Source organism: Lagenorhynchus albirostris, chromosome 13, assembly GCF_949774975.1.
Source record: "Lagenorhynchus albirostris chromosome 13, mLagAlb1.1, whole genome shotgun sequence".
In the NCBI taxonomy this organism is placed as follows: Eukaryota; Metazoa; Chordata; class Mammalia; order Artiodactyla; family Delphinidae; genus Lagenorhynchus; species Lagenorhynchus albirostris.
Window position 1 is genome coordinate 80,877,988 of NC_083107.1, and position 26,150 is coordinate 80,904,137.

Below are 26,150 nucleotides of genomic sequence, written 5' to 3' on the forward strand. Positions count from 1 at the left end.
TTATTTTTTTCTGTTTGTTTTTTATGTATTATTTGTGTGAAAAGTATTATAAACCTGTACAGTAGCCGATTGTGTTAGTTGGGTACCTAGGCTAAGTTTGTTGGACTTATGAACCAACTGGACTTATGAACGCACTCTGGGAACAGAACTCATTCATATGTAGGGGACTTACTATACCCACAAAACTGCAGTGGCATGCAGCAACAAATTCAGTGCACAGTCTGTGGGGTTTGGGAGCATGAGCTGTGTTCAGTTATGTTACCTGGCCTCACTCACATGGCCTGGGTTGGCCAGATGTCAGCTGGTCCTGGAAGGCCTTGGTTAGAATCTCCAAGGAAACTGTGTTCTGCTCTGCTTATCTTTCAGCCCAAAGCAGACTAGCCCAGGCACGTTCTTGTGGTGATGACAGGAGGGCAAGACCAGTAAACCCACCTGAGTGAGGGCTTTTGAAGCTTCAGTCTGCATCTCATTTGCTAAACCCCAGGGGTCAAAGCAAATCACATGGCCAAGCCAAAAGCCAGGTGGGAGGGCCCTCCACAGTTACAGGGAAAAGTTTGTGGATGAGGAAGGGTAAAAAAAATCTATTACACTGCTCACCTTGGCAGCACATATACTAAAATTGGAATGATACAGAGGAGATTAGCATGGCTCCTGTGCAAGGATGACACGCAAATTTGTGAAGTGTTCCATATTTTTGTTAATATACAGAAATCTGTTGCATTTCTATTCACTAACAGTGAACTCTCAGAAAGAAAAATTAAGAAAACAATCCCACTTACAATTGCATCAAAAAGAATAAAATACCTAGGAATAAAGCTAACCAAGACAATAAGAGACCTGTACTCTGAAAACTATCAGACACTGATGAAAGAAATTGAAGATGACACAAATAGAAAGATACAGCATGCTCATGAATTGGGAAAATTAATATTGTTAAAATGACCATACTACCCAAGGCAATCTACAGATTCAGTGCAATCCCTATCAAAATACCAATGGCGTTTTTCACAGAGCTAGAACAAATAATTCTAAAATTTGTAAGAAAACACAGAAGATCCCAAATAGCGAAAACAATCTTGAGAAAGAACAAAGATGGAAGAATCACACTCCTTGATTTCAAACTACACTACAAAGCTATAGTCATCAAAACAGTATAGTACTGGAACAAAAAGACATATAGATTGATGGAAAAGAATAGAGAGCCCAGAAATGAATCCACACTTACGTGGTCAGTTAGTATATGACAAAGAAGGCAAGAATATACCATGGGGAAAAGACAGCCTCTTCAGTAAATGGGCAGCAACATGCAAAAGAATCAAACTGGACTACTTTCTCACATCATATATAAAAATAAATTCAAATGGATTAAAGACTCAGTTGTAAGAACTGAAACCATAAAACTCCTAGAAGAAAACATAGGCAGTATACTCTTTGGCACTGGTCTTAGCAATTTTTTTTTTTTTTTTGGATCTGTCTGCTCAGGAAAGGGAAACAAAAGCAAAAGTAAACAAATGGGACTACATTAAACTAAAAAGGAAATGATCAACAAAATGAAAAGGCAGTCTACTGAATGGGAGAAGATATTTGCAAACAATATATCTGATAAGGGATTAATATCCAAAATATACAAAGAACCCATACAACTCAACCTTGACAAAGCAAACAACCCAATTTAAAAATGGACAGAGAACCTGAATAGACATTGTTACAAAGAAGACATACAGATGACCAATAATCATCAGGGAAATGCAAATGAAAAACCACATGAGATATCACCTCACACCTGTCAGAATGGCTGTTATCATAAAGACAACAAATAACAAGTGTTGGTGAGGATATGGAGAAAAGGGAACCCTCATTCATTGTTGGTGGGAATGTAAATTGGTGCAGTCATAATGAAAAACAGTATGGAGGGTCCTCAAAAAATTAAAAACAGAACTATCATATGATCCAGGAATTCCACTTCGGGGTATTTTTCTGAAGAAAATGAAAACACTAATTTGAAAAGATTCATGTACCCCTATGTTCATTGCAGCATATTTACAATAGCCAAGATATGGAAGCAACCTAAGTGTCCATTGATTGATGAATGGACAAAGATGTGACATATATATTCCATATACACAATGGAATATTACTCAGCCATAAAAAGGAATTAAATCTTGCCATTTGTAGCAATATGGATGGGCCCAGAGGGTATTATGCTAAGTGAAATAAATCCCACAGAGTAAAACAAATACCATATGATTTCACTTGCATGTGGAATCTAAAAAAAAAAGAAAAAGAATAACAAAACAGAAACAGAGTCATAGATACAAAGAAGAAATCAGAGGTTGCCAGAGGGGAGAGGAGTGGCGGGATGAGTGAAATAGGTGAGGGAGATTAAGAGGTGCAAACTTCAAGTTGCAAAACAAATGAGTCACGGGTATGAAATGTGCAACGTGGGAAATATAATGAATAATATTGTAATAACTTTGTATGGGTATGTATGGGTAACTAGACTTATCATAGTGATAATTTTATAATGTATAGAAACATCACATCACTACGCTGTGCACCAGGAACTAACATAGTGTTGTTGGTCAATTGTACTTTGCTTAAAAAAGAAATCCGTCACAGTTACAAAACAAGTAGCTTCCCTCTGAGTTGCCACCAGTGTAATTACCTCCTCCCCGGGGTGAACCTACAACATTTTTGTTGTGGTTCCTGAACTCCCTGTGCTCAGTCAGCACCATTAATCCCTCTGAAGTCAGCTTGTTTAATCATTATTTGCCAGACACCATGGGTGGCACTGAGAACATACCTGTCAACAAAACAAACAAGGTTCCTGCTCTAATGGAGCTAATGGTCCAGCAGAGGAGACATGCAAAAAAATACCTAACATAATTTCAGATAATGAAAAATTCTATGAAAAAGTTAACCAGAATTACTAGATAGAGAGAGGCTGAGAGCGGTCTTAGAGGACAGTGACCTTTGAGATTTACATCTGTATCATCAGCCCTAAGCCCAACTGGCTAACATGGAATTAGGTTTCAATATATGTGGAAAGGAACATGAATGGAGGGATGAACAGATGGATGGATGGATGGATGGATGGATGGATGGATGGATGGATGGACGGACGGACAGACAGACGTATGGACGGATGGGTGGGTGGGTGGATGGATGGATGGATGGATGGACAGATGGATGGGTGGGTGGGTGGTGGATGGATGGATGGATAAATGGATGGATGGACGGACAGACGGGTGGATGGATGGATGGATGGATGGATGGAAGGATGGACCAACAGACACTGGTACCTACCTGGCACTTCCTGCCATTGCCTCTATTCTCTCTGGCCCACTGAGGCCAAGAAGGATCACAGAGAGAAGACCCAGTTCCCTCTCCATGTCTGGACAGCCAGCCCCGAGACCTCAATTAAGTGTCTTCTCCACAAACCCAGTGGCTGGGGCATCTCAGCTCTCCGTGGTTAGCAAAGGGATTGCCTTCCTTCTGAACTCCCTGCTCAGTGTTGGAAAAACGTCCTCAGAGCTGATGCTGCCCACTGCCCTTTTGGAGAAATTCAGACCCACTCCTTTTGAGTATGTTTAGGTTGCAGGGGGCGGGAGTGAAAAGGATGTGAAGAAACAAGGGAAGTTGCCAGCTCTGATCCCACCCCTCCCAGATTTCCCTGAGCAAGACCAGCAGGTTCACTGTCCCAATATTCTGGCTTCTCACTAAAATGTACTGAATAACTAGGTGCTTCATGTGTATTTACTCTTCACAATAACTCACTGAAACTGGTTATATTGCCTCACTCTTCACAATAACTCACTGAAACTGGTTATATTGCCTCACTCTACTGAAAAGATGGTGATTTTCTTATGGTCACCAGTACAGATGGCAGGGCTACCACGCAGAGCCAGTTTTTCTGAAGCAACATGGTGGAATGGAAATCAAACAGTCCTTCCTAGTCCAATAGACATGGACTTAAATCCACATTCAACCACGTCTTAGCCCTGTAACGGGCACACTGCGGTAGAGTTGAGCGTAACAGTGACAATCCAAATCCTAGGAACTCGCAGATTCAATAAAGACAAAAGTGTTTTACAAACATGTTCTAGCAGAGGGCATCTGCTGGAAGCTCGTGTTGGGGTCTTACATTTTTCTCTTTTAAAATACTTACTGAAGTGACTGACAAAGTATATTTAAAATCTGAACAAAGTAATAAAAATCAGCAGTCTCCCCAATTGTGTATGCCTATAAACAAATCATCTTAAAAGACAGCTCTCCTTCACAGGACCCGGTGGCCCATCGAACAAAGTCTCCAGATATGCATTCTGCTCGGGATGAGGGGCCTGGTGCTCCCCGGCGATCCTCGTCACCCCAGCCTCTCTCAGATTGTAGGTGCTGAAATTCGAAGCGGACGAAAAGCTGGAGGAAGCAGGCGGAAGGAAGAGTCTTTGAGCCGTTCTCTGGGGCAATCTGTACCATGGAAAGTTATTTTTAATTTGTTCCATATGAATCGTGAAAAACATGAAACATTCAGGGGGTTTATCATAATTCTCTATGAGATAAATACTGTGCTCTGCAATAAAAAAATGGAAAATATGTATTTAGTCCAAAAACTCCGTTTAAAAAAAAGTTAACATAAGGAAATGATTTCCTAAAGAGCCTTTCAGTCTGAGACCAAAGACGGACTCAACCATCTTAAGGATACAGATCAGATTTATCACTCCAGTTATGTCCCTCGACTAGGACAAACTCAAGCCATGAGTTTTCCAAGCAGCGAGATTAAATTCTGAAGAACCCAAGCATGTGCTCCACTGTGCTGTGCATCTAAAGCCTTGCTCATTCCATGTCCTGCAGTCCCACATACCCTGCTTCAAAATTACTAGCTGTGGAACCCTGGGCAAGTCACTGAGTATCTCCAAACTTCAGTTTTCCTATTACCGTAATAACTACTTTCCATGGTAGGTAAGAAGATAAAACAATATAATAGAGCTTTGTTTGGTGAACCATCTAACTTATTTATAGATATTAGCTACTATTGCTTTTGTGGACTGAAAAGCAGACACAAAATATTTCCAGGACCTATCGGGAGCTCAGCAATATGCTAGACACTAAGAAAAGAAACACATGAAAAGCAGAAGATGTGGTCCCTGAGTCCAAGGAGCTTGTAAGCAAGTCTTCAGACATAAACAGGAAACAAAGAGAGACACATGTAAGATAACAAATAAGCAAGTTAGTATTTTTATGAAACAAAAATTAGTATCTTAAGATACAAATGACTAGAAGATTCTGGTGAGAGTCAGGCACGTGTGTGTGGCTACAGGAAAACACAGCGGGAGGGAAGGCAGATGCCCCATGAGAGGTGAGCAAGATGGAGAAGACATATCTTAGATGTCAATTTGGCCAAGACAACGAGATCTAATTTTCCCTCCGGTCCTGGTCATCCTCTAGTCAACGCACACCTCCCAGATGTGGCCGTGGCCCAGCCAGGCTAAGTCAGAGGAAGACTTGGAGAAAGCCTGGTCTCCAGGCTGGCCATGGTAGAGTCACCCCTCTGGACACAGGCTCCCCGTCTGCAAAACAGGACATCAGTGGCCCCACCCCTCCAAAGGGAGGGGCTTTGAGAGAGGTCATGCAGACTGTGGAAAGGGGACTAAGGATCACCTGTCCCGGCAGGGAAGAAACAGACCAACTGGGAGGGAAAGGAGATTAGGAGGAAAATGCACAGAGTTCCCGTTCGGTGCCGGGTACCCTGTTAACGTGCCTTGTTGCACATTTCACCCCTTAATTCTCTCAACTGGAGTTGAAATTAATATTCCCATTTTACAAAGAAGGAAATGGAACCTCACAGTTGAGAGACTAGCCCAAGATCCCGTACAAAGCAGAGATTTGAACCCAAGTCCTTCAGACACCGAAGCCCACACTCTTTATGGCTCCCAGAGGAGGTGGAAAGCCCTGGGCTGGGCAGACGTGGCAGGGAGGCTTCCACTCTGCCTTTTCCTCTTGGTTGAGAGAAGAGAGGCACTCTGTTGGGGGCGCGGAAGGAGGAACCAGAGGACTGCAGCTTAAAAGTGGCTCACGGCTCCCCCATGACAGAGGGGAGCATCCCAGGGGCCCAGCCCAGTCCAGGGATGAAGATGAGGCATCTGACGGGGTGCTCCCTGGAGGGCATGTGTGGCCCTGCCCTGGAGTCCAGGACCAGTGTAACTGAGGGGCTGGTCTCAGGGACCACCAAGGGGAAGCAGCACTGAGAGCCTGGGCCCAAAATCTGGGGAGGACTTTACTTATGAGGGTCCTCAGCCAGATCAGAAGTGGGAAGAAAACTGAAGCTACAGGCAAAGAATGCAGGACCCAGCATGCACAGGCAACCTGCATGTAACAGGTGGGCAAGGGTACAACAAGCCACAGGAGAAGCAAGGCCCACCTCTTTGCAAGAGCAAAGCTCAGTAGTTTCAAACAGTATTTTCACATGGGCACAAATTTGGAAAAATGGAATAGAATTCAATAATCTACATGAATTTTTAAAATAAAACATGATTTCAAAGAAATTTCACACATGAGGCAACCACTGGAGCTGCCCCCGAAAAATCTCCCAGCCATTAGGCTGTGCGATGGGAATTTTCTGAAATAAAATCAGAGAGACAAAGAGGAGGCAACACAAAGGGAAGGCAGCCAGGCCAGTCCTCAGGGGAGGCCAGGCTGGAGGCTGGAGTTAGATACCCGGCGGCTGAGGAAGCGGGGCCAGGAAGACAAACAGATGAGCAAAGGACTGGCCTCTCAGGGCCCATTTACACAAATTTAGAAGAGTGTCACCAGGCAAGAGACATCTCCCACGCATCCAGGGATTTAATGTGAAAGAACTTGTCAAACTGCAGGTGTGTGTAAACTGCAAAGGGCTCCAGGACAGAAGCAATTAGCATCTTTATTATGCAGCACTAACCTAGGTGACCTTGCCTGTGTCTTGACTGGTCCTCTCTTCCCTGACCACACCTTCCTCCTCTGTAGCTCCTCCCACCTTCCAAGCTGATGCCCCACCCACAAAGATCTGCCCCTCTGCTCTCCTGGTCCACCAGTTGCAGATGTGAGCTTTGCAATAGTTGCTCCCTTTGGCCACTGTTTCTTAGACCCACAGTCCAGACGCATGGTTCTGGCTGAATCACGTCTGTTGCTCTGGCCACTCTGGGAGAGACGGGTCCACAGCCTAATGGGGCTGGGAGAGAAGGGAGTCCAGAAACATGCACAGGGGTACCTGTTGTGGGTTGAATTGCATCCCCCCAAAATTCATATGTTGAAGGCCTAATCCTCAGATCCTCCAAATGTGACCTTATTTGAAAATAGAGTGGTAGTTGTTAAGGTGAGGTCACATTGGAATAGGGTGTGTCCCACATCCAATGTGACTTGTGTCCTTATAAAAAGGGAAAATGTGGCGACAGCCACACCCACGGGGAGGACACCAGGTGAAGATGAAAACAGATTGGGATGATGCTTGTACAAGCCAAGGATGCCAAAGATTGCCAGCCACCCAGCAGAAACTAGGAGCGAGCATGGAACAGATTCTCCATCACAGAGGGAACCAAGCCTGCCAATGCTTTAATCTTGGAGTCGGGGCCTCCAGAGCTGTGAGGCAATAAATTTCTGTTGTTTAAGCCACTTAGTTTGTGGTATAGTCGGCCCTCCAGATCCGTAGGTTCTGAATCCTTGGATTCAACCAGCCCTATATCAAAAATACTTGGAAAAAAAAAATCTAGACAGTTCCAGAAAGCAAAACTTGAATTTGCCAAGCACTGGCAACCATTTACATAGCATTTATATTATATTAGGTGTCATAAGTAATCTAGAGATGATTTAAAGTATACGGGAAGATGTGCATAGGTCATATGCAAATACCACACCATTTTATATAAGGACCTGAGCATCCGTGGATTTTGGTATCAGGGGGATCCTGGAACCAATGCCCCACAGACACTGAGGGACCACTGTCCTTTGTAACAGCATCCCTAGCAAACTACTAAACGCCCAACCTCTCACACCAGGGTCAAAGAGGGCTTAAGAAAGTAGTATGGCCTGAGCCAGGTCTTAAAGAATGAAAAAGAGGATTCCAGGTCGAGTAGGGGCGTGAAGGTTGTTCTGGGCAGGGGAAAGAAGACAAGCTACAGCATGAAGGTGCTCCCGATGAGCACCGCTTGCTTTCCTGAGTGTCTAACTCCTGGAGAAAGAGGCGGCTGACAGCCTCAGGGGCACACAGCAGGACCCAGAGTTGGGAAGGGCCTTGGAGAGGTAGAACAAACCTCTGGTTTTATGAACAGGGAACTTGAGGGGGAGGGAAGGGAAAGAAGCCACCCAGAGTCACATGGGGACAGAGCCCGGCCAGAACTAGAACCTGGGACTCCAGACACCACCTGGTACCTTCTGCTTACAACATAACTGATGCGAATGGGCTATGATTAAGCACAGACTTCTCTTTAAATCAAGGCTCATGAAAAGAAAAAACTTATCCATGGTTTCTTTTGCAGCAACATGGATGAACCTAGAGATTGTCATACTGAGTGAAGTTAGACAGAGAAAGACAAATATCATATGATATCGCTTATAGGTGGAATCTAAAAAAAGGGTACAAATGAACTTATTTACAAAACAAAAGTAGAGTTACAGTTGTAGAAAAAAAACTTATGGTTACCAGGGGGTAAGGGAGGGGAGGGATAAATTGGGAGATTGGGAGTGACATATACACACTACTGTATATAAAATAGATAACTAATAAGGACCTACTGTATACCACAGGGAACTCTACTCAATACTCTGTAATGACCTATATGGGAATGACCACTCTTTAAAGAGTGGCTATATGTATGTGTATAACGGATCCACTTTTCTGTACAGCAGAAACTAACACAACATTGTAAATCAACTATACTCCAATAAAATTTTTTTTTTAAGTATCCATGGCCTTTGTTGGTATCACACAAAATATTTCGTTTTCCAGTGTAATCAGTATAACATAAACTTGGCTCATAGCGAGATTCACACAGGAGAAGCTGCAGGCCTGGCACAGCCTGGGATGCTGTCACCTGTGAAAAGGGAGCTGTTTCTATCAGGGGTTCTCACCAGAAAAGTGGGTCTCGCCTTCCTAAGGGCGTCCTGCCCTGGACAGGAGAGGGAAACGGCATCCGGTACTTCCCAACCACAGCCCTAATCACTTTAACACATTTGTTTTTCTGCTCAGATTAAGGTCGTCGGGGACTCACTCTTCTAGCCAGATTTAGGGAGAAATTTTGCTGTAAAAGTCATGGGGTGGTTGCACGGGGAAGGTTCCAAATCCTGTGTGGATTCGCTGGACTCCACCCGGAGGCCATGAGTCCCGGGCCAGGCGGATGGGGTCCAGCCAGGAGGCTCCCCTCCTCCAGACACCAATAGGAAGAACTCAGAATTCGCGGCGGCAGCCTCAGCCTGGCTTCTCCTCTGCCAGGCTGTGTGACACAGGACAAGCCCAACCTCATGAAATGCAGCTTAGCGACCTCACTTGGATGAAGGTAGAGTGCTGGCCAGGTGACCTTGACGTTCCTCCCCTCCCCATTTGTAAAAGTGCTGTGCTCATTTTCAAATAAAAATAGTAGGATTAAAGATCAAAATGGGGGGCTTCCCTGGTGGCGCAGTGGTTGAGAGTCCGCCTGCCGATACAGGGGACACGGGTTCGTGCCCCGGTCCGGGAAGATCCCACATGCCACGGAGCGACTGGGCCCGTGAACCATGGCCGCTGAGCCTGCGCGTCCGGAGCCTGTGCTCCGCAGCGGGAGAGGCCACAACAGTGAGCGGTCCGCGTACCGCAAAAAAAAGATGAAAATGGGCTTGAGTTTAGGAGCCACTGACGTGAGCTGTCTTGATTCCCCTCTTCTCCACCCTTCTCCTCTGTGACCTTCCCCCTTCCTCTCTTCCTTTGCTTCAAAGTTAATCCCCTCCTCCAGGAAAGGGGAGAGGACAGAACCAGTGTGCATGTCCATCCTGTTCTGTCCCAGGCCCCTGGCTCTGGACTAAGCCTTTATGCAGTATCATCACTTCATTTAATTCTCAGAACTCTAGGAAGGGGCTATGTTTGTGCCCATTTTACATATTTGAAAGCTGAGGCTCATGGAGGTAAAGCAGCTTTGAGGTCTGGGTCTTGATCCCTAAACTTGCTCATCCTCTTTTCTAATTTGACCCTGCATCATAGTACCAAGTTGTACCTGGGATTCCTAAATCTATCCCCTTCTACCTCCCCAGGGTCAGGTACAGGCCCCCATCCCCTCTCTTCTTCACTGTTTCAATCTTACCCATCTGCCTAACTCTTGCCATCTAGCTTCTCCCATCTCTGCAAGTTCCCTTGTCCTCCTGAAGGTCCGACTCAATGGCCTGTCCTCCAGCCAATGCGTTCATACCATCAACAGATTCCCCAGTCTCAGGACACCCGAGGCATTTTTCCCTGTGCTTCTGATTACTTCTCCTCTGCCTCTTTCACTCTGGAGTATAATAGAGGAAAATCATGGACTTAGAGGCTCATCCCCAATCAGCTACTTCTAAGTCTCACTGATATTTTTTTCCCTAAAGCTTTCTCTGATTCTGTCTATTCCCTGCCCGAACCTTCCATGCTTCCCCATAAACTACCACCCTGCTGGAAATAACACCATCACGCAAGCTATCCACCAGACACAGGGGACGGGCGCAAGTATTTTGTGGATTCATCACAACGTGCTTACAAGGGAAAGTAAAAATCAGGTCGTCTTGCTTCCTTAAGAATGCTGATCTGAACGCAAAATTCAGATGCCACAGAGCCACACTGTTTATTCAGATAGATGCCAAGAAAAAAAAGCTTAACGCTTCTTAACTCAGAATAAATTTCCCTCGGCTAGAAAAGTGATCTCTTCTCAGGGGTCTGGAATATTTACAATGTTTTACAAAGGATAAATTAACATCTTTGAATAGGAGATGTGTGAAAGGGGCACTAACGCTCTAGATTGTGAATGCAGTATTACACAATAGAGTAACGTCTGGAATGGAGAAGATTCTCTATTCCAAAGCGTTAAGGATATTATGAGATTCAGCTTCCAGTTCCGGCCACTCCACACTTTTAAAATATTCCCTCTTTCTTCTCAAATCCTCCTAAATAAAGTAAAAACTTTTTAAAAAAATACCTTAGCCAAGAATACTTAGAATTGGTCATAGTCAGAGTATAAACAGTTAACAAGAAAGATGAGAGAGAGAAAGAGGCAGCAGGGTGGTGCTAATCTTATATTGACAATTAAAGGACGAACCAACATCATACACAGAAAAATCAAGTCAAAAGTAACAAAGGGAGAGTTAAGTCCTAATGAAAACTCGCCGACTGTTGCCTCTAATAACAGTTTCCATGCACTAAGAGGTATGAGAGTGTTGTCCAAAACTCGAAGAGCTCAAATCATTGCCTTGTTTTCTGTTTCATCATTATTGAAAGAATGAGGTGATGTCATGTATACACAGGGTCTGCTTTGCTCCTTGGCACCTGGTAAGCGTTTCATCATTTTTAATGCTTTTCAAAGTCCAGTTCAAGAGGTCCTTTAGAACTCTCATTCTTATTGGCCACTTGGTTGGAGGAACAGACCTATTTATTGAGGGTCCATTGTGCATTCATCACTCTACAAGGACTTGTAAACTGGGGTGTGTGGGTGCAACCCATGTGGTATTTGGCATGAAATGATTAACGAGCACTGCCCCCCAGCCTCCAACCACGGATTTATTTCTAATAGTGTGATGCATGGTGTCTACATTTCTACCTGATGGCAGACCCTGTTTTCAGCTCAGACTCCAATAAGGAAGTGAGTCTTGCTACCAAAAGACATTCACAACACCCCTCCTTTCTCCACAGAGCGGCGGAATTCAACACTGAAAGAGGAGAGGTGGGAAACTAAGAACAGAAGGGAAGCCATGCCTGTATTCACAAGAAGCAGGCAGCCAACAGTTCCGGCAGAGTGTTGAAGGAAGCTACCTTCCTCAGAGCTACAGGGAAAGCGACTGCACAAAGGAAAATGGAGCAAGTACACGCAGAGACAGGACAGATACGGGCTCCTGTACAGGAAGACGCCGTGGAAGCAGGTGGGCATCACAGATGATGGGCAGAGGAGTCAGCCCTCTCAGACCACGTCATACCGGTTACCAGTAACTCCTGATAAGGAGGTTCTCAACCCTGGGTGCTCTGCACATCCATCTGTGAAAGCCCGACCTAACTAGACTCTCTGGAGGCGGTGCCCCAGCATCTCACAAATATTAAACGTCGTTATCCTGCCTCTGACCACCACCTCCAATTCTTCCGTATCTTTCCTGCCTTCATTCTCTTGACATCTGTCTTTGACCTTGAAGAGACCTCCAGGTCCTGGATCCCTCCATTTTCCCACACCCTCCTGGTCTCTCCTCCTTTCTCTCCCAATCTGAAGTCTGGATTAGTCTGTGGTCTTCAGAGAAAAAGAGCCAAGAGGATATAGAGATAGAGACAGAGATAGAGAGATGATATAGAGACAGAGAAAGGCAGAGACAGGGAGAGAGATTGATTATCAGAGATTAGCTCATGTGATTAAGGAGGCCAAGTTCCAAGGTCTGCAGGGCGAGCTGGAGCCCCAGGAGAACCAGTGGCACTGTTCTAGTCTGAGGCAGGAGAGGACTCATGTCTCAGCTCCGGCAGTCAGGCAGACGAAGCTCCCTCTTCCTCAGTCTTTTAGTTCTAGAATGGTCCTCAACTGATTGGATGGGTCCCAGGGACATCGGGGAGGACAACGTGTTTTACTCAGCCTACCTATTCAAATGTCAACCTCATCCAGAAACACCCTCACAGACGCCCCCGGAATAATGCTTGACCAAATGCCGAGGAATCCCGAGGCCCAGCCAGGCTGACACAAAGCAGCCCATCCCAGCAATAGCTCCTGCCACCTCTGCCAGGCGAGCTGCAGCTTTTCTGAATTTCTACACCCAAGTGGCTCGGTGCTCTTGGGGGACACTGCATACCCTGGAGTGGGAACAACTACAAGGTCATCTCTCCGACACCAGCTGGATCCTCAGCCCCTCCCTTACACCTCTCTGCTTATCCTGACACACCTCCAACGCAAGTTCCTTCAGTAATTATTCCACTCATTTACCACTCCCCTCAAGTTCCCTATAAACCCCTCCCATGGCCCTACTACCTCATGCCTCCCAAATTGTAAACCCAAACGTACCCACTCCCATAACTACTTCATTTTTCCCAATTTTCCAAACTTTTCTCCACCTGCACTTGATGCCCACTACTATCATTTCCTCTCCTCTATCTGCAATATCTATCTATCTTTCTATCCCCCCTCTCCCCCATTCTCTCTCTTTCCTGCCTCCTTTCCCTCAAACTTCAAACGTGCTCACTTCTCTCCCATCCTGTGATTGACAGAACAATGCCCCCACCTAGAATCTGTGAATACATCACTTTATACAGCAAAAGGGATTTTGCAGATTGATTAAATGAAGGACCTTGTGATGGAGAGATTTTCCTGGATAGTTCAGGTGGACCAAAATGTCATCACAAGGGTCCTGAGAAGCTGGAGGCAGGAGGGTCAGAGTCAGAAGATGTGACGACAGCTGCAGAGGTCAGACTGATGCAAAGAGGGGACCACGAGCTAAGAAATGCCGACAACCTCTAGAAGCTACGAAAGGTGAGGAACCAGATCCTTCCCCGATAAGGAATGCAACCCTGCAGATGCCTTGATTTTAGGACTTGTCATCTCCAAAACTGTAAGAGGATAAATCTGTGTTGTTTTCAGCCACTAAACTGGTGCTGACTTGTTACAGCAGCCATAGGAAACTAATACACATCTTAAAGATAACCTCCCTTGATTCAAATCCCTCTTTAGCCCACCATCCAAGCTCACCTTTCCTCCTTACACAAGCTTCTAAAATTAATTGTCTGACCTCCTCTCTCCTACTTCCTCACCTTCCATTTACTCTTCAACCTACTGCTTCCTGTCCCATCCCTACTGATGTGGATTTTATCATTTATTAGTTACAACTCATTGTCAAGTGCAGTGGAAACCATCCAGTCATATCTTTCTATGGATACTTGGTGAGTTTACTGAATGGGGCAGGGGAGGGGTTCGACTGCCACCCATATACTCACGCCCTGAAATCTACAGCTCCAGCCAGACCTCTCCCCGTGTGCGCATCCACTGCCGGCTGCACATTTCCATACAGGCCCCCACTGGAGCCTCAAATTCAAGTTGTTCAAGACAAAGCTCATTTCCATTGTCATGCCCATTCCCCCCCACCCCGCCAAAAAAAAAAACCCTTTTCCTAATTTATCTCAGTTTGAATTACAACCAGAAAACAAGTCACCTAACCCAGGGTTCATCTGCGATTTCTTGCCCCTCCTTCCGTCACCCATATCCCGTCAAGCTCACCAGTCTTACACCCTGTCTCCTGAATCCATACATGTCTCTTCATTCCCTACGGTTGCTATTTCATTCAAGGTCACCATTATTTCTTGCCTGGAATTACCTCAACTTATCTACCTGCTTCCCCGCGTATTGACCTGCTCTCCCCACTGCAACCAGAGTCATTCATCCAAAGTGCAAATTTGACTACTTACTCCTTGCTGACAACTTTCTGTGGCTTCCTGGATGAGACAGAGCAAGTTGTGTGGCTGACAGGGCCCTTGATAAACTCATGCCCACCTACCTCTCCAGCCCCATTTAACTTCAGCCTCTGTCTCAAGCATCACGCACCAGCAGCAACGCATCGACCCAGGTATTCCCTGCCCCCATGTCTTATTCATATCCTTCCAATTCCCTTCTTACAGTTAATTATCCTTCAAGACTCAATTGAAGCATCCTCTCCAAAAGAAAACTTCTCTAGACTCTCCCAGGCTGAGTTAGTTTCCCCTCCTCCACGCTCCCGGAATGGGCTTGCCAGCGCTCGGCACGGTGCCCTGTGCATAGCAGGCAGTGCTGTCGATGTTTGTTGAGTGAGTAAGTGAATACATAAAGAGTCCATGCTGGTTAAAGGGTGCACTGATCCAGGTGAGAAGAAGAGGCTCTAGGAGCACAGTGGAGGGTGCCTCGCCCTCCTGGAGAGTCAAGGAAAGCTCTAAGAAGGAAACAGCAGATCTGAGCTTGGGAGGTGACTTAGGGGAAGGAGAGGAATTGTGTGCTGGGCGGATAAGCAGAGGCAGCTTCCCAGGCACGTCACCTGCATCGTCGCCCAGGGACCCTACTTGTTCTAATCCTCTGCAGCCACCATCTTGAAATTCTTCACCTTTGAACATGGAGACCTGCGTTTTCATTTTCACTGGACCTACAATGTAGGCACCTGATCGTGCCGATAAGACAAGCTTGTCCAAATGCAGAGGGCCAGGAGAGCCTTTGAAAGGGCTCATCGGGACCCCTGAAGGCAGCTCCAGTCTGGTTGGGCTCCTCTAAGCCAGACACTCAGCCACAGTAAGAATGAATGTGTTCTCCCCACCCCATGCATCTTGATCAATTTATAAATGTTTAGAGTTTAAGAGGGAAACACCAAATCCACATTTCCAGGCCTTTTTCTATGCAAGACTTAAACGTGCAAATCGTGGGGCAAATCAAATCCATATGTTTCAGATTCGTTTACGCTTTGTTCATCAGAAGTCCCTCCTACCCCTTCCCCAGAAGGAAGATCTCACGTCCAAGAAGGCATCGAAGCTCTCCTGGAGCTTTTGAGTTTAAACAAAAAGGGAGGGGATTTGAAAAATCTGAATCTGACTGAAGAAAACTGAATTTAAACCTCAAAAGTTTCAATTACACTTTGCAACTCTACATCCTCAAGTTAACGCAGCTCAACTCTGTCCCTTGAGTCACCCCAATATCCCTGTGGCAGGCACGGCCCCCAAGGAGGGACGTTTCCTCCCAGGGAGGAGATGGGGCTTGATTGTGCATTAGGAACTGGAAACTCGGAGGAAATCATATCGACAGTTGCTTGAGAAAAAATAAGCCTCTTGCTCAGACCACTGTGTTTCGAATCACAAATCTTTAGGACTGAAAGGGATCATTGAGATCATCTACAGTAATAACTACCATGTGCGAAGTACTTTACACTTGATAAATCACTTTCACACTCATTTTCTTATCTAATCCCTGCAGCTATTTTGTAAGGGAGGGAGATGGTTATCATCGCTTTCAATTCAATAGCTAGGAAGATAAGGCTCAGAAAGGTTAGGTGGATTTTCCAAGCTCACACAGCAAACAGCAGCAATGCCAGACCCCTAGCCATGCTCTTGACACTCCCCCCCAACCCTGGGGCTTGTCCTCAACCCCACTCACCATTTCTCAGGATGAAAGAAGGCCAGCCACGTCCAAGCCCTCCCTTGTCTTGCCAGCGTCCGCCCAGTTCAGGGAAAGGGTTACGACCCAGCCAGAACGTCCACCTCCCTGCGTGGCGTCCTTTCTGCCTCTCTCAGCCCCCCTTTCTCTCTTTGTTGGAGGAAGTCAGGGAGGAATTCTCCTTTCAGAGAAATGGCTTTATTGTTTCTGACATTGCAACACCCGCCCATTGGAAATAGCCATAAACAGAGCAACTCAATTTAACCTGTGTATCTTTCCAATTCTTACACAACCTGGTAAAGTAGATATTCTGTAAGCTATCTTCCTCCAAGAGGAAACTGAGTGTCAGAGAGGATAAATAACAGCCTCTGTGACATAAATGGTAAATAGTTAACAGTGCCAAGACTTCAACCAAGTTCTCTGACACCAAACCTAAAGATCTTTCCACTAAGACACAATGATGGCATTTGGCTTCCATCCCATGAGGAGGGCCAGTGGCAGAAAATGGAGCCGATGGAAGGAAAAAGGGAGAGAGGGAAGATATCTCTATAGGCCTGCAAATGGGACAGATTACTATATGGTTTGCCTGTTTGGCCAGGATTATTAAAAACTGCAGGAAAATCTTACGCGCAAGGAGGAAGACAGACTGAGAGGAGGGACTGGGCTGGCTTAGAGCACAATCTGAGGAGAGTGTAAGTACGTGCACACAAAAGGCACACAGGTTTACCTCTTTCAAGTATATGCAAACTAAGCTATAAATTAGTACTAATCAGTACCCCTGAGGTGAATTCATTAAAAAGTTATCATTCACAAGAGGCCTATATTACTTGATAATGTATCACCAAGGCTTATGAATATGAGAGTTAATTACTTGGCCCAGATATTGAAGGAATGTTTCATTTCTTGATCTCTTGGTTTCAAGTATCCACTGATTTTACCCAGCATTGAAATGACGCTAACAATTATTATGTTTACTAAATTATTAGTTTAACAAACAGTCATCATTTATTAATGAGTTAATATTCAGTGTCTTGCTGTGCTGATTATACATATCATTTCATTTAACCCTCATAACAACTACGTAAGATGGACATAATTATCATTTTATATGTGCTAAAAATAATATATATATATAGGCTCTGTGATCTAAGAAGCGAAAGTTACACAAGTTAATAAAGCACTGCATACACAAACTTGTGTCTGCCCAATTCCGCCCATGGCGATGACCTTTCCTCCAAATGAACCCCTTGACAGTTCTGGATTATGAAGCTTCAAACGACTGAGAATTTATTCCAATGGCTTTGCCTGGTTTTCATTCAAACTTAGGAGCACATTGAAATCTCGAATCTACAGGCACATAAGTCCATTCATTTCCATGCTATGTGTTCATTCCTAACTTGTTTCTAAATTCTGCTTTAACCAAAATCAAAATCAAATGTTTCTGCCTGGTAGGTAGTACAACTATGGAGCCAAATTCCAGTCATCATTGTGAGGACTGTGGGAGCAGAATGAACGTAAACAAGTTATATCCACAAAGTCCCTAAGCCCCACCGCACGCAGCTGCAGGGAAAAGGAAGCAGTGGAGAAACTAGAATTTTTTTAAAAATATGGATTCCATGTGGTTCTAAGTTTTTAAGATGTTTTAAATTTTAATAGTAAGTTTTTATTTTCTATCATGAACATATTTTTTCTTCTATAATAAGAAAATGCCTGTTAATTGTTGAAATTACAAAGGACAATTTGGCTGGGTATAGAATTTTTGAGTCATAATCCTCCCAAACTTTATAGATGCTATTCCACTGACTGCCTTTATCCAATGTTGTAGACAGAAGTCTGAGGACTCCTTGACTTTTTCCTACTGTACTTTTTTTTTTTTTCTGTCAAGTTTTTTAGGATTCTTTGGTTGTCCATGGAATTCAATATTTTCACCAGGATATGTAAAAATGTTTGTCAGATTTAATTAAATCTTCTGGATAAAGTGGATAAAGTTCACCTGACAGGTTCACAACTTATTTGGTTTTAGAAACATTTTATTCTGTATTACTTTGAATATTTTTTTCTGATTTGTTCTTTAGGCCTAGCAGTTATTCTTTTTTCTAGTCCATGTTTATTTACATCATCTTTTTTCTGACTTTTTACATCTGTCATTTTTCTCTCCATCCAAATTTCACTCTGATTTGGTGCTCTGTTATTATTTTTGTACAACACTGAATTTCTACTCTGCTATTATTTGTTTTACTTTATTTTCTGGAGTCTGTTTTATCCAATCGTGGTAATGCAATTTCAATCAAAATACAGTGGAATATCTTGGGAGACTTGACATCCTAAAGATTATCTATAGGAAAAAATCTATAAAACTAAATGGGACATTATGAGGGAGGGAATGGGGAAGAGTAGAAATAAAAGGAGGGGATCCATGCAATAAAAGATATTAAAATGAACTTTAAAACTAAAATAACAAAAACATAAAGAATCATAGCCTCTTGCCAATATAGGTAGGCAAATAAATGGAATGGTATAATTTTGTTTCAGCTGGAAAGAAAAAGGATTCTACTTGGCAAAGGCAATGAAACTCCTAGCTAACCACTTAGGGAAAAAATACCATACTAGAGCCCTGACTTATATTTTATAATCTAAGTTCTAAATGAATTAAAGATTTCATTTTTTAATACATAAGAATACTTAGATAAAATTGATCAATATTTACATAATCTTTATATATAAGAAGACGTTTGAAGTATATCAACAAAGATAAAAACCATACAGCAAAATCTAACAAATTTAGAAAAATAAACATTGAAGGTAATGGGAAAAGATACAAATGAGAATTGTTTTTAAAAGGAAAGAAAAGAAGAAAGAGAGAGAAAGAGGGTGGAAGGAGGGAAGTGTAACTGAGCAGGAGACTGTGGGGTCTTCCCAGAACAGGGCTTCCCCCATGCCCTCTGCTTGCCTTTTGTCTGTACAAAAACTTTAGTCAAAGAATAAATTTAATCAGAGAAGTGAGAAACTGCAGAAAGAAAGGAAAACAGTCAAGCAAGACAAACTAATATTAGTTTGGCCATTAAGCAAAGTCAAGGACATTTAGTTCCTCCTCAAGGGCTGTAGATAATATTTGGAACCATGTCCTTTGAGCTGTTTTGCAGATACTGAAACTCCCACCAGGTGGAAGAAGTGAACTGTATGCTGCCCACAATGACATAGACCCCAGATCAGTTGGAACCAGAAGGTTGATGATGTTGATTCCTGATGACCTCACCAGCAACCAATCAGAAGAATGTCCACGAGCTGATCACACACGCCACAATGCCCCTCCGTCACCCTGTCTTTGTAAACCTTTCCCTGAAAGCCTTTGGGGAGTTCTGATCTTTTAAGCACTAGCTATCTGGATTCCTTGCTTGTCGCCCCGAATAAACGCTTCATTTTCCTTCACCAAAGCCTGGTGTCAGTAGATTGGCTTTACTGCACGCGGGCAAGCTGACCCAAGTTTAGTCCAGTAACAGAAGGAAGGAAGGGAGGGAGGGAGGGAGGGAGAGAGGGAGGGAGGAAGGAAGGAGGGAGGAAAAAAGAAATATGTATGGCCCAGAACTTAAGAGAAACAGTAAACTCACTATAATCAAATCATTGATTATAATCAAATCATTATAAATGGAAGGTAACTCTTAACATGTTCTCAACTTTTATCTCTTGCTTCAGAAGCTCTATTTTTATGCATTTGTGATATGTAAAAGGATTTAACTGGACAGTCTTGTAAGACGTGAAGTTGGCAGAACTTGCTGGAAACTGGCTAAAGGGGAGACAGACATGAAGTAGAATAATATAACTGTGCCCGAAATAAAAATCACAACAGGTAGGACTAGGCTCAGATGACAGAAAACTCACCATGGCTGATGTCGTCCAAGAAGACATTCAGGAAAACTGGAGTCTTGAACTTGAGCTTGAGAAAAGAAAAATCCAGAACAGTGAACTTGAGTGTACTTCATACTTGGCAACCTGCCTCAGCTGACCAAGGTGGCTGTGAATTCACGGAAGATAACTGGGCAGTAGAAAATTTACTCAGCCTAGATTGCAAGAAAATGTGTTTATGCATCATGCTTTATAGTTCTAAAAAATCCTTTGATACATTATTTTCACATAATCTTCCCACAACCCTTAGTGTTAGGCAATGAACAGGTCATAACCCTCCTTTTAAGAAGAAACTGAGGTCTAGAGAGATAGGATGATGCACCTGCACTTGAACTACTAGATGTAACTGGAGGAAGTACTTCAGCCCCATCTCACAGGGAAGCTTGCCTTCTTCTTCTCCACCCTGTTGCCATGTGGAATAAAAATAACCAGCTCCACGCCTCTGCCGTACAGCTGCACCAGCTTCAAAGAGTGGATGCTCATCCAAATTTCAAGTTGTTGTGCTAAGGAACACCAATTGCTGTTGCATGTAAAATGTTCTTAAAAAATTCAGGGCTTCCCTGGGGGCACAGTGGTTAAGAATAAACCTGCCAGTGCAGGGGACACGGGTTCGAGCCCTGATCCGGGAAGATCCCACATGCTGCGGAGCAGCTAAGCCCATGCGCCACAACTACTGAGCCCCACTCTAGAGCCCTCAAGCCACAACTACTGGGCCCGTGCACCACAAGTACTGAAGCCCACGCGCCTAGAGCCCGTGCTCCGCAACAAGAGAAGCCACCGCAATGAGAAGCCCGCGCACCGCAACAAAGAGTAGCCCCTGCTCACCGCAACTAGAGAAAGCCCGTGCACAGCAACGAAGACTCACTGCAGCCAAAAATAAATGAATAAATAAATAAATTTATTTAAAAAAAAGAAGAATCCAGATACCCTTACCACCAAGAGAACCCTTTTGCTGTATCTGGAGCCCATTCTCGAAAGAGTAAAGAAACACTGCAATGAAATTATAAAAGTTGCTGCCACAATGGCATCACAGCTGTAAACAGATAAATCAGCAAACACCTACTAGGATATGTCGCCGACCATGACAGAACTTGCTGTGCTAATACTCCTCATGTTGGGCGTCTGTTTCTCCAGATACAAAACTACAAGTGAGATGCTCTCTAAATACTCTCTCTCCCTTGACTCTGAGAGGTACCATGGTTTGAGTAGGAAGTAGGCACACTCTCAGAGAAGATTAAATAAGGCAAGAGGCCTGGAAACCATGTGATGACAAGGAGTGACCAAAGGAACCAGGGACTAGAGATGAGACACTGAGGGACAAGAGTGATGTCTGCAGGGCTGGCTTAGGGAAGACTGACTGGTGGCCACAAAGAGGGAAACTGAGACTGATGAGCGAAAGCCCGGGGAGTCAGAAATTGATTTAAAAAAAAATAGAGCCATCCAAAGATGAAACAAGCAGCTTCCAGGGAAGGGAAAGAGAAGGGAGAGAGGAAAACAGTTATTGCACTCCTGTCTTGACCTTTGACATGCATGACCTCTGACCCCTGAAACAATCTTGATACCTGGGCATTATCAACCCTATTTTCCAGGTTAGGAAACTACTGCTCAGAAAGAAACCATTTGATCAACATCAGGGTAGTGAGTTACTGAATGCCCCATCAGGAGGATATTGAAACAGAGGATGAAATACTAATTTAAATGTATCTAGGCATCACATGTAGAAGGTTAGAGGAAAAGGTCTCTATGATCCCCTCCAGCCAGGGAATCCCATTATTCTATTGTATTTGGGTGCTACTTCCTAATCACAAAGAAGAATCACGTACTTCAAAATACTGAATGGGAAGAAAAAGCCCCATTGCTACTAAGCCGCCAGCACCATGATGGCCACCACCATCACTGTCATCACTATCAGCGGCGCCATTATCAGTAGCAACACCTACTGTGTGCTGGGTACTAGTATAAGCTATAATTGGAGATACTGATTGCCATTCAATACAATAGCTGTCAAGGTACGTTTCTCTGTCATCATTTCCCAGGTGAGACAACTGAGCCTCAAAGAGGTAAATTATTATCACCTAGCAAGTTAAAGGCAGAACTCAGCCTCAAGCCCAGTTCTGTTTTCTTCCAACGCTGGTGCTGTCTCCAGGATACCCCACTCTCTCCCTAAGACTTCCTGCATGCCGCCATACCAACCTTGCACCTGAGCACAGGATATACCACGTTAGGAAGCAGAGGAACAGGTGTTAGAGCCGCCCCTGCTCGCATGGTTTTTAAAAAAAATGCTCTCCTGCATGTAGCTATCACAATAAGTCTTGCTTCGATGGGCTACCACACTCCTTGAGAAACATGAACTTGATGGCACGCTAAGAAGCAGCCTGGCTTCTCAGCTCTCTATGGCTCTCGAAAGGAAGCTCCAGGACTCTGGCCACTCCATTGGAAAGCTCTACTGGCAGGACCTCAAGCAGGCAAGACGCCACCTTGCAGAGTGTACCTCATTGGAAAGATTCGGCCCCCAGGGCCATCCTCCCCGCTCTGGGATGCTGACTTGGCTTGCCTACCTCACGAGGTACCAAGGCCATCAGTAACCTTCCCCACACATGCACTTGTTCCGGCTCTTTCAGCTCTGGCTCTTTCTCTGGCTCTTTCAGCTGAGGCTGCAATGTTAAACACATAGCTCTGTAAATTAATTCTTTGAAGATTCACTCTCGTCAGCTAACTTTTCTCACTGCAATAAGCCAAGGAAGTCACTTCCTCGCAACTGAATCTTCCATTTTCACGTACTCCTGAGCCTTTTTCATTTGACAGTGCTCCAAAACCTCTGTTCAGCAGGGCTCAGCAGTTAGATCCAAGAATCTCAAAAATGTTCGCTTAAAATTAATGGGGAAAGGGATAATCCCATCTTGGCCTTGGATTTTAAAAAGTGGGTATATCATCTGGGGTGAGAAAGGAGGCAGAAGATGAAGACGCTTTCAGTCAGCAGTTGACTTAAGACCATCCCAGTTTTTCAGTCTTGTTCTCCATTCCAGCCTCAGTACAGCAGTCATCTGTGCCTTGAATAGACTGGCCAGGCTACAGGTAAATGTCACTACAGGTGAGAACTTAGAAGAATGAGTCAGAGCCTCTGCCCTCCAAGATCACAGCTGAATAGTAGAAGGACACACCATCCACCACGGGGCAGGGCAGACAGTCCTCAAGGTGCAGGGGTGTCCTGGGAGCAGCTCTGGGCCCAGAGGCTTGAGTCCTGCCTTTGGGTTCTGACTGCATCCCTCATTTACTCCATAAATTTGGACAAGTTGCTCCCCTTCCTAAATTTCAACTCACTCATTTTTCTAAAACAAAAAGGTAGCACCAGAGGATAACTAAGATTCCTTCTGTCTCTAGCTTTCTAAGAGTTAGGAATAGCAAAACGTTCCAGGAGAAATACAAAGGTTCTAGCAGAAAATGAGAAGAGTGGTTGTCATAGGGTTGATCGGGGAGAGTGCTGGGAAGGCGGCCGTCGTGAGCTGGCCTTTGAGAAATGCCTAGAACGTTGATGGATCTGGAGATGAAGTGTTGAGAGACATTTCTGTCAAAGGTGACACCCCTGCAGCTGCTGGAGAGGAGAGGGAGGGAGATGGAGAGGTAGGGGAAGGCAGAAGAGCAGAGGTAACACCACCTGATGAATAGTAGTAGTCATAGCTTTACCGTTCACAGAGCAGTTCCCCATACACTGGCTCATTTCAGGACACAGCCGGGAGGCAGGGAGCGGCACTTTAGCCCACCTTATGGACTCAGAGTCGCTCACACGTCTGGTAAGTGGTGGAGCCGGGACTCACCCTGAGGTCTGACCGACAGCAAGCCTCACATCACACAGCACAACTACAAGCTCGGCCTGCTGCCACCACACGATGTGGTGTCCAAAGGCGGTCTGCACGCATGCCCTCAGCTATGTCAGTGGCTAACGTGGTCTCCAGAGGCAATAAGAGGGAACCCTGCTGTGTTCTTTTTTTTTTTTTTTTTGGCTGCATTGGGTCTTCGTTGCTGCGCGCGGGCTTTCTCTAGTTGCAGCGAGCGTGGGCTACTTTTCGTGGCGGTGCACAGGCTTCTCATTGCGGTGGCTTCTCTTGTTGCGGAGCACGGGCTCTAGGCGTGCGGGCTTCAGTAGTTGCAGCACATGGGCTTGGTAGTTGTGTCTCGCAGGCTCTAGAGCACAGGCTCAGTAGTTGTGGCGCAAGGGCTCAGTTGCTCCACGGTATGTGGGATCTTCCCAGACCAGGGCTCGAACCCCTGTCCCCTGCATTGGCAGGCAGATTCTTAACCACTGCACCACCAGTAAGCCCCCCTGCCATGTTCTGATCAGCCCGGGACCACTGCTTTCACTCTAGGTCCCACACTTCATCAGGGAAATTGCCCCATTGGAACATTGCAGAGAGTAGGTAGAATTCCTAAAGCCATGCAATGTTAGTCACAGTTGAGGGATCTTGGGGCATTCGAGTGGAGAAGACATAGTGGATATGCAGTGTATTAGAATTATCTGAAGGGCTATTGTATCAGCCGGAGTCCCAACTGGAAACAGATGGCTTTATCCAATTGGGTTAATTCGAGGAAGATTCGTCTATGAAGGGACTATTTGCAGTGGAATAGGTATAAAAGGAAAAAAAGAAGAAGGCTAGAAGCAGAGAAGCTGTCCCCCCAAGACACAGAGTATGTAGGGAGGAAGTAGTTCCTGAAACCTGAAGAAAGTCACGCAGAGAGAAGGTCTCCTTGAAAAACAATCAGTGACAATCAGTAAGAACAAACCCAACCAGAGAGAACCCCACAGGTAGGCGCCTAGGTAATACAGACATCCGAACCCACTCTCCTCTCTCCTTTCAGTCTCCTATGGCCAAAGCCAACCAGAAGTCAGAGCACACAGGACCCCACGGATGAAGCCCCTTGAATTCCATATAGGTCAGCGTCCCAGGGCAGAGATCAGAGGGACGAGGTGAAGAGAGGGTCTGGAGGGCCAGAGGGATGTTATCAGACACAGCTGGTCTTGTAGAAGAATTAGACGTGGGTGTGAGACCATAAGGGGAAAGCGAGGGTGGAGGCAGGTGGAGAAGGAATTAGGACCAAGAGACTTTATGAGGAAATGAATTTTAGCTAAATTTTAAAATAAGTAAGGAAGAAATTAATAGTCAAAAAGAGGGAGGTATAAATTAGGAGGTTGGGATTAACAGATACACACCACCATATATAAAAGAGATAACCAACAAGGACCTACTGTATAGCACAGGGAACTCTACTCAATATTTTGTAATAAACTATGAGGGAAAAGAATCTGTAAAAGAATGGCCATATCTATCTATCTATCTATAAATATGTATGTATATATCTCTGAATCACTGTGCTGTACACCTGAAACTAGCATGACATGGTAAATCAACTACACTTCAATGGTTTACAAAATCTAGTGAAAGACAGCTGAGCTAGGAAGACTGCTCGTTCCTGCTGAGCTTCCCACCACCCAACTTCAAGTCGAAGTTAGAAGACCAGTGACACAAATTCTCTAGAGGACATTCAGTGGTCAACTGGATTAAATAACTTGTAAAGTTTCCTCTAACCCTGATATTTCAACATTTTATACATAAAAAAGGATAAAAAGTAAAATAATAGTAGGATGTTTGGTGTTTTTAAATCAATCTAGACGTTCTCCCAATCTTCCCCCTCCATCTTCTCCCCAATTAAGTACCTGCCTTCACTGTGCCTGGAAGATAATAAAAGATGCTTAGTGACTAAGGAGGGCACCAGAGTTCAAGTTCTGATTAGGTACAATTTTGAAGTCCTTTGAGTTTTTTAAACAAACCTCTTGCTTGCCTATTGTGAAAATAGGATGACCTTGACAAGGAAAGGGAATGTTTTTTTCCAGACCAAACAACTTCAGAAGACCACTTTCTTCATCATCTCAAGAGGTGTCACATTTCC

At 44.6% G+C, this 26,150-nt stretch overlaps 1 long non-coding RNA gene and 1 other non-coding gene across 2 annotated transcripts; one reads left to right on the top strand and one right to left on the bottom strand.

Moving 5' to 3' along the window:
• Positions 1-589: 589 nt before the first annotated feature.
• LOC132532021 (U6 spliceosomal RNA) lies at positions 590-696 on the top strand. The gene has a single exon (XR_009544282.1). It is a non-coding gene; the product is annotated as a U6 spliceosomal RNA (small nuclear RNA).
• Positions 697-4,130: 3,434 nt separating this feature from the next.
• LOC132531820 (uncharacterized) lies at positions 4,131-26,150 on the bottom strand. The gene is made up of 3 exons (XR_009544235.1): positions 26,032-26,150; positions 20,184-20,362; positions 4,131-4,570 (listed from the first exon to the last, which is right to left on the bottom strand). It is a non-coding gene; the product is annotated as an uncharacterized LOC132531820 (long non-coding RNA).